A 10345-nucleotide genomic window follows, 5' to 3' on the forward strand; every position below is an offset into this window, starting at 1 on the left:
TTTTATTTGTCTAATTGAATGTAATTTTACGATATTATTATGAGGTGTCTCATAAGTCGAAGTCGACTGGCGTTCACTTTATTATGCTGTTATTATCTTATTGTTCTATACCCTGTATATATGGACGGTGACACTTAAATAAATAAATTATTATTATTATTATTATTACCATAAAATTTCCTAGAATGGATTAAATAAATCATTTGTATTTTTAAATACATAACATGGAAATTAGGCTTATTTTCAACACTATATCATGATGTCTGTGTGTTTTCAACGAGAGGTCAATTAAGAGGATAAGAGGTTTATAAAAGGGTTTTATATTGTCTGAAGTGATGAATCTTTTCATATCATCTGGTTTATTTTTATTGAAGAGAAACTTAATCTGAATTCTCATAGAAAGTACAAGTACTTGTAGGTGACTGTTGTATTTAATTATGTTTTCCTAGGTCGGTTTAATATCTCATTGAAAATAGAAATTCTAATAGACATTATAAGAGAACAGATAAAAAACATTGCCATGTACAACACAGCAATCCTGCCACAGATCAAAAGACAACCCTTTTTGAAAATTTTTTTTATTTTTCATCTAACACTAAAAAATCATCTCTACAGATTATAACCAGCCATCTTATATAGGACATATAGTTCAATAAGAACAAACTAGAACATTCTAAGGACATACTGACATGCACTAATCAATATGTAGCTTTAAAGATGTCGTCCAGATGAGAAAGGTGATAATTTACAATATTACTGAAAATTGTTATTAATTAGATGCCCTAAACTTATATCACATTAATACATTAATATAAGTGTAAAGAAACATTTGCACAAATTGCTATTTTGACTCTAAGCCAAATTAAATTTTATTTTGACAGATTTTTAAGTGCCTAAATAACCTAAAGTAAATATTAATTTTGAATTATTATGAAGAAGTCTTCAATTGATGAAAATAGATATTGAAATCTTAATTTGTTTTAGTCTCTATTTGATGAATTTTTAAACAAATAAATGGAATTTTGGAGTATATTGGTTTCCTACTTTCAAGGCTACAGTTTTTTCATTTTTGGTTTTTATGTCCATTACAAGGCAATGATTATATGCCTATCATAGAGTTATCTATCTCAAGATTTTCAGCATCAGGCATATTAGATGGTAACCATACTGTGCTCAAACTAGAAACTACAATTTTTTTGGACTTTACTTTCAGACTACAGTTATTGACAAATTGTCTTTTCTTTTTGCTTTGTGTTCTTTGTTTGGTAAAAATAATATCTATTCATTTCTGTGAAAATTAGTTTATTTTGCAGTCATTTTCAGTAAAGGACTTGGTCTAAGTACCAAACTGGACACATATTCTTGACACATTGTTTTCATATATGTCTGTTTATTACAAGGCAAGGATTAAGCCCAAATTTTGATTATTATTTTTTTTACTGATATACAATTTCAGTTTTGTGATTGTCAATTCTGATGATGATGTAAAGTTTAAATGCAAAAACAATGTAAGTAATGAATATTATTAGGTGATGACACTTTAACTCTAGAGTTTGCTGCCAAGAGGTATTATTCTATGCTTTGTGTGACTAACTAATATATATTATGGTTAATCTTTTGCTCCAAAAAAAAATTTGAATACAAATAATCACATATACAAGATGTATCTGGAACCTCTACTCTAAGCTTATTATCATTGTCATCTCAACTTCATATATAACCTAGTTTTTGTTATCTTGGGATCTGTTATAAAACCCGTTGTAATGTACCTTCAATGTTATCTGTACAACAAAATCCATCCCACAACTACATTAATGAAAGAAATCGATAAATACACAATAGAACATAAGAAAAAAAATTCTGATATCAAGTTAATAATAATCAGTGGTGATCATTTAATGATGGTTTTTATTCCATGATAAGTAGGGGATTAATGTGTTCACATGTCTCATATACCATGCTATAGTCAAATCCAGCTTATAATAATGTACCATCCAACACTTTATTCTGAATCTTATTATATCCCTTCACTATCATAGTATTATCATTTTCTATATCTCACAAACATACAGATATATAGGCTTCAAGTTTACTCAACTAAGTTTTATAGTTTGTTATCGAAATGTCAATTTTTTTTTTTTTGCAGGGCGTTCGTAAGCGAACGCCCTGCTTTGTTTTCGGATTGATTTTTTTTTTTTTTTTTTTTTTCGTCTACGGCAGGCCGGTTTTCTAGGCAACGGCAATAGGTAGGGAAAAACGGACTTCATGTCGTTTTGTAACTCGTGGCTAATCACAGTTTGAATGTAAAACGAAAATTTTCTGAGCAACATTACGCAACGTTGCAACAAACGGAAAATGGACTCTAGAGGGCGTGTTTATCAACCGATTTTGATCGGGTTTTCTGCATCGTATTTCTTGTAACAAAGGACAAATGATAGCAGTTGAAAATTTTCGATTTTCGAAAATTCGTTGCATACTTTTTTTTGCCGAAATTAATCGAAAAATACTATCTCTGTTGTTATCGGACGGATTGACTTGAAACTTAAGTGGTGTAGACCGCCAGCATAGAGACGTAAAAGTACACATTCAAAATTTTTTGATCACTTCCGGTTTCGATGTTAGTACTTCCGGTGGTATCACTTCCGGTGGAATTGAGTTATGTCAAAAATAACATATGCATTATATTACCAGCATTTTGGTTTGCCTCATTTTGCAGAATTTGCTATTCAGAGGCCATTTTTCATTCGATTTGCATAACTTTTGTGTCAAACGATACGTTTAATGTCTGTCTACAATCCTTAGGCAGCATAATTTTGATTTTCGGTTTTGCCTTTTTTGTACGACCGGATTGTTTTTTTCAAAGTTTGAAGGCGTATATCTCATGACCTTGACCTTTGATGACCTTCATATTTACTGTGATGATAATTTGTGACCTTGTCTATCTGATGACCTTTTGACCTTTGGGGTCAGATACCTATTTCCGATTTTACAGGGGTCTAAATATGGACCATTTTGAGCCTTTAAAGTGCTCTATCTCGGTCCCTAATAGAGATATGGCAATAATTCTTTCGATTTTGTAATGTAGAGATTCTCAGCTTTCCATAGATATATAACATGCATACCTTACATGCAAATTCAAAACTCCATTCACTTAATATGGGGTTATTATTAGATAAATCGGCTAATTAGATTAACCTGGCTGTCAACCCCAACAGAAATCAAATTTTAAGTTGTTTTAAAGATACCCTGCCTTTTATATTTCTTAAAAATTATCTTTGTCCAGTTATGGTATAAAATTAAGCTCTCGGGTGGATTGAATCATGTCATATTTTAGTTTAAGCTCACGGCAGCATATTGAAGGTATACCTCCACTTAATTTACCAACTTTCTCATTTTTTATCCGATGTATGTGTATAATTAAATTCTAAATTTGATGGAATTATCGAATTTGCGTAGTGCGCATGCGCATTGCCAACTTTCTTATTTACTATCCGATTTTCATCAAACTTGGTATGTATGTGTATAAACAAATTCTAAATTTGATAGAAATATCGAATTTGCGTAGTGCGCATGCACATTGCCAACTTTCTTATTTACTATCCGATTTTCATCAAACTTGGTATGTATGTGTATAATCAAATTCTAAATTTGATGGAATTATCGAATTTGAGAAGTGCGCATGCGCATTACCAACTTTCTTATTTCTTATCCGATTTTCACCAAACTTGGTATGTATGTGTATAATCGAAATCTAAATTTGATGGATATATCGAATTTGCATAGTGCGCATGCGCATTGCCAACTTTCTTATTTATTATCCGATTTACATCAAACTTCGAATGTATGTGTATAACCCAATTCTAAATATGATGGAAATATTAATTTTTGTTGTGCGCATGCGCATTACCAACTTTCTTATTTCTTGTCCGAATTTCATCAAAATTGGTACGTATGTGTATAATCCAATTCTAAATTTGATGGAAATATTTAATTTTTGTTGTGCGCATGCGCATTACCAACTTTCTTATTTCTTATCCGAATTTCACCACACTTGGTATATATGTGTACAATCCAATTCTAAATTTGATGGAAATATTGAAATTTTGTTGTGCGCATGCGCATTACAAACTTTCTTACTTCTTATCCGAATTTAATCAAACTTGCTATGTATGTGTAAAATCCAATTATAAATTCAATGGAAATAACCAATTTTTGTTGTGTGCATGCGCATTACCAATTTTCTTATTTCTTATCCGGATTTCATGAAACTTGGTCTTTATTAATTGACCAACATTCTTTTATTCCTAGTCAATACACATTAAACTCTATGCACTTTTGGATATTTGAATTTAGAGATGCAGAAAAGTATTTACATCAATGTAATTGCAATAGACTATCTTCGTATGTACCTCAATGTCGTAAAACCGGCCTTGCATCAGTACTGTTATTAGAACAGTTCTAGTTTTTTTTTTTTTTTCGTCCACACCTTCCTGTGCTTAGACTGCAGTAGTTGCAGCTACGTTTCAAATTTCATAGACCTTCTATATAGGCGATCAATTGAAAGTACAATCCACTTCCGGTCGAATAACTTCCGGTGAAATAGGTCAACGAAATTTATGCTGATCGTAAATAAATGCTATTACAAAAAAATGAAGAAAAAAAAATCCAGACCGGAAGTGATACTTTGGCCGCCATATTGAAAAAACACACTTTTGTAAAACTCAAAATGGGGCCTCAGGGTAAATGTTGATATGCTCAAATTTGATGTGAATGTATTCCGCAATCGATTGCGCAAAAAACATTGGGAGCCGATTTTTGAATTTCGCTTTTGCTGTTTTGCAACTTCCGGTTAAATTTTTTTCCAACTTGAAACACCCACACCATGTGACCTTGACCTTTATAGGGTCAAAGGTCATTGACCTTGGCTATCATTTGATACTTTGACCTCCGACATGTACTTCCGGTTTTATAGCTATCCGTAAAAAGCCAAATTCGCAACTTTCCACTGCTCTAGCACGTGACCTAATTAACCTAGAGGGTTAATTTTTTCGCTTTTCTAATGTGCTTCTCATGCACTTTACATATATATAGAACAATAGCTTTTTTAAAGCAAAATTGAAATTCGAGATTCTTTCAAATTTGAGTTTAGTTTTACCATATTTGTGTCTTTTTGATCTTGGTGTATGTATATCTTATGACCTATTTTATGTAGAACCTTGATATTTGGAATACCACTAGACACTTTGAATATGAATTCACCTATGACAAAAAAATTGTGGTGGGCGTGGCACATCCGGGTTGAATTACTAATTGTTTACATATTGGGGCTGGGCCATAACTCGCATAGGATACGTTTGTTCAAAAAGTACTTTGCACACAATTACACCATCCTTTTGGCCAGTTTGTGTTAACAGCTCAGTTGTTTCAGCTTTATAGTTCCAAAAAAGGAACGGGTTTTAACATTTGGATATTTTCATTTTTCGATTTTGACCTTTATTGACATTTGTTGACCGATATCTTTCGACCTGAATAATGTAGAAGCTTGAAATTTAAAACACAACATAACATTTGGAATATCTATTACCCTATGCAAAAAAAATTAAGGTGGGCGTGGCACATCTGGGTTATATTACTCATTATTGACATTTTTTGCCAGGAGCATAACTCGCAAAGTATACGTTTGTTCAAAATGGAACTTTGCATACAATTATCTCATGTTTCGAGCCACTTTGTCTTAGAAGTTCGGTTGTTTCCGCTTCATAGTTCAAAGAAAGGAACAGGTTTTGGAAATTCCAAATTTTCAATTTTTGTCCTTGACCTTTGTTGACCTTGACCTTTGTAGGATCAAACATCATTGGCATTGGCTATCTATTTATACTTTTATATTTGCTGTCCTATGTCAACTTCCGGTTTTATAGTCGTGTGCAATTAGAAATTTTGATGACGTATATCTCTTGATCTTGACCTTTTTAGACCTTCTCCTTTACAAGATCAAAGGTCATTGACCTTGGCTATCTGCTGATACTTTCATTTGTGAGGTCTGACGTCTACTTCCGGTATTAGAATCTTCTAAAAAAGAAAAATTATCAACTTTAGACCGTTCTTGCGCTTGACCTAATTATCGTCGATGGTTGATTTTTTCGGGGTCTTTAGCAATTTGCTACATTTGCAAAGTCCCACTCTGTGCCACGAGTGGCTCTAGTTTTGAATTATTTCACAAAACTGTTAGGAAACAGAAGCTCTGACATTCAAAAATTTTTAAGCATTTATGGTTCAACATAGTTAAGAAACAATTCTTTAAAATTCCCTACTACGATATTCCTATCACATGCATGTGACCCTCAGGAGTAATTCAAGTAAATGTTTTCTGACTCGCACAAGGATTATTCAATTCTTAGGTATGACATAAATCATTTTAAATGTTAAGATTGACCTCAAAAACCATTGAACAAACGTGTGTGTCTTTGATTACATGAAAATCTTCTGATATAGTAGATAATATGATGTACAAATTCCAATATCCCCAAAAAAAACCTTGAGAAATGATGAGTAATCTACTTTATGACAGGCTAATCTGACAAATATTCCTCGCCTTACAGAACCAGTGGAAAGCTGATTAAACAGTAAGTTGATACAATCCCTTTAGAAAGAATAATATCCGTAAAGGAAGAGAGTGTATTGAAATAAAACAATCAGCCAGGAGATAAGAGTTATTAATATAAAATTTAAAAGTCATATTTCAATTATATTACATTCTTTTCTCACTAGATTCTAGGTAAGACGAATGAAGTTGATACTGAGAGCTTGGTTGACAATCAATTCTGACTGAATACATGTTTACAAATAATATAATTTAAATAAGCTCTAGTCATTAAAGAATACTGGTATTTTTTTTTCAAACATCCTTATTAGTTTTTTTTGATTTTGTCATTGAATTCCAAATCCAGCAAATCTTGATTTGATGAATAATTTTTTTTGATCTGAATGGGTTATACAGTTGTTGTAAATCAAGATTTATGCAGTGCATCATTCCTAACATATAGAGTTATCCGTTGTGATGAACCTCTTTTATAAAAATTGATTTATCACTTAATTCTTAAAATTATTAAAAATTATAAAGAATTTGCACAACATAATGGCTTCAGAGGTGCTTATACAGCTATTTTTTAAAAAATCTAATCTAATTTTAGTACTGAGTTTAGGGAAATACAGTTTAATTCAAATTATCAGTGGAAATTAAATGAAAAAATAAGCCATGTAGTCAAGAAAACTAGAACATCTAGAAACTTGAATACACTAATGTGATTAGTTTGAATTATTATGTATTATCACTATCACAATTCATTTCAATTTACATTTCACTTGTCACTATCAATCATACAATCATCTTAACTCATGTTTCAAAATTCAATTTCATATTTCTATGGAATTCGTTAATTTTTTTTTTGGAAGAACAAAGATTCAAAGGAAGAAAGATTGATACAAAGCAAAGCAGCTGTCTTACTAGAATACAATATGGTTGATTTACTTTTTACTACACCATAATAATAACTTTATTGCAAATATTACCCTAAATATCCTCATAGCACTGTTAAAGATAATATAAATAATAATCTTACATAACTTAATAACAAAATTAACACATAATACAATAATTATTGCCGCCAAAAGGTCTGATATTTTTTAGTATTTTACAATCATTATAACACTCTATAATTGATGTTTTGTTTTAATATTTCTATAACGCTCTACAACAATGAGCTCTGCTTTAATAGTTCTATATTGCTCTACAATTGATGTATTAAGCACTATTTTAACACTGAGTTTTGTTTTATTATTTCTATATTGCTCTACAATTGATGTGTTGAGCACTATTTTAACAGTGAGCTCTGTTTTAATAGTTCTATATTGCTCTATAATTGATGTATTGAGCACTATTTTAACAATGAGTTCTGTTTTAATATTTCTATATTGCTCTACAATTGATGTATTGAGCACTATTTTAACACTGAGTTTTGTTTTAATATTTCTATACTGCTCTACAATTGATGTATTGAGCACTATTTTAACAGTGAGCTCTGTTTTAATAGTTCTATATTGCTCTATAATTGATGTATTGAGCACTATTTTAACAGTGAGTTCTGGTTTAATATTTCTATATTGCTCTACAATTAATATATTGAGCACTGCTTTAACAGTGAGCTCTGTTTTAATAGTTCTATATTGCTCTACAATTGATGTATTGAGCACTATTTTAACACTGAGTTTTGTTTTAATATTTCTATATTGCTCTATAATTGATATATTGAGCACTATTTTAATAGTGAGCTCTGTTTTAATAGTTCTATATTGCTCTATAGTTGATGTATTGAGCACTATTTTAACACTGAATTTTGTTTTAATATTTTGCTCTACAATTGATATATTGAGCACTGCTTTAACAGTGAGCTCTGTTTTAATAGTTCTATATTGCTCTACAATTGATGTATTGAGCACTATTGTAACACAGAGTTTTGTTTTAATAGTTCTATATTGCTCTATAATTGATGTATTGAGCACTATTTTAACAGTGAACTGTTTTAATATTTCTATATTGCTCTATAGTTGATGTAGTGAGCACTATTTTTACAGTGAGCTCTGTTTTAATAGTTCTATACCACTCTATAATTGATATATTGAGCACTATTTTAACACTGAGTTTTGTTTTAATAGTTCTATACCGCTCTACAATTGATATTTTGAGCACTATTTTAACAGTGAAAATATATTGTATGAATATTACTATATCATTGGGTATTTAAACGCAGTATAACTTTTAGTTGTTTCTTCATCAACTGTTTTCTATCATTTGTAAAGTATTTACAATGCATTTCATTGAGAACCAGTGGGACCCGCTTCTACAACACATTTAACACAAACCTAAACTGTTAGAAAATAAAACCATTTACCAAATTCTGTTTTACAACTATAGAGGTACCCTACTCAAAGATTATCATTTGTAGAAATTTAATGAATATAACATATCTGATACATGGAAAGAAAAGAGTGATACAAAGATGAAATTCCTATTAATACAGAAACCAAACGCTGATGTTATTTTGAAATCGGTTAATCTCGTAAAAACTGTAACTCCTTTGTTGAAATAATAAAATTATATGATCTAGTTCTTATTATGCTTTTTCTGAATTATTTTGACTGGTTTTAAGTGGTATAAATATTAAAATAATTTTAACAATGGAATTAAAAGTCAAATGAAAACCAAATGATTTATTTTCATATTATCTATGCATCTTCGATAAATGTGATTGAAATGTATTTTTCAATTTATGACCAAATACATGAGAACTTTTAAAATAAAACACCTTTTAAATTCCAAACCATTAAAATTTCCAATAGGTATTATTATTGCCATTTTCTCTTTAAAACATTTATATATAAACATAATAATTGACTTTTCCTATAAAATGGGTTTTATATAAATGTGACAAACGATGTTATATACATGCAATTATAATTTGATTGTTTGAAAGCTTAGTGGGAAAGCTATCAAACATTTAAACACGAAATCAACAATTAGTGCAAACAATAACATGCCATAAATTGGTTACAAAAAATGCCATAGCTATTCTACATGAAAGTTAATATGCTTGACAAAACAAATAAAATTGATTCATACCAATAAGAGTTGTGTTTTTTGCATGCAAATATTCTAAATAGGTATGCTATAAACAATAAAACTGATCATTTTCTTATGATATAATCTAAGATATAAATTCTGTTTAAATCTGTTATAAACTACATATTAATAGATATACAAAGCAATTATCTGATCATTTTAATAAGAGAACCGTAAGAAGAAGGTCTAGGTATGTACAGATATTTACTTTAATATTTAATGATTGTTATTGTACTTTATGAGATTCCATTAAAATAATGTTTGAAATTATTTAATTTATGACAATTTCAATAGCCAAACAGAAAATTGGACATGGATTCCAGTTATAGAATAAAACATATCATCAAAAATATCTTTATTAGCTTTATTTCAAAAAGGACATCTCCAGCTTTAATAAGTCATGACTCTCAAGAAAATGAGCTTCCAGAAACAGACTCATACTTTTGAGGCTCCTGAACATCTTTATACAATGTCATCTTTAACAAAATAAATATATTAAACATATCAAATTTAATTCTACTGCATAATCAAATTATATTAATTGACAACTATTCCATTGTTCATAAAAAAACAAGATGAAATATGGTGTACTCAATACTCAACATTTTGTTCTTGTCTTTGAGTTAATCTTAACCTTCATAGAATGAAGAACAGCCCACTCAGATTGTG

Source organism: Lottia gigantea (genome assembly GCF_000327385.1).
Source record: "Lottia gigantea unplaced genomic scaffold LOTGIsca_72, whole genome shotgun sequence".
Taxonomy (NCBI): domain Eukaryota; kingdom Metazoa; phylum Mollusca; class Gastropoda; family Lottiidae; genus Lottia; species Lottia gigantea.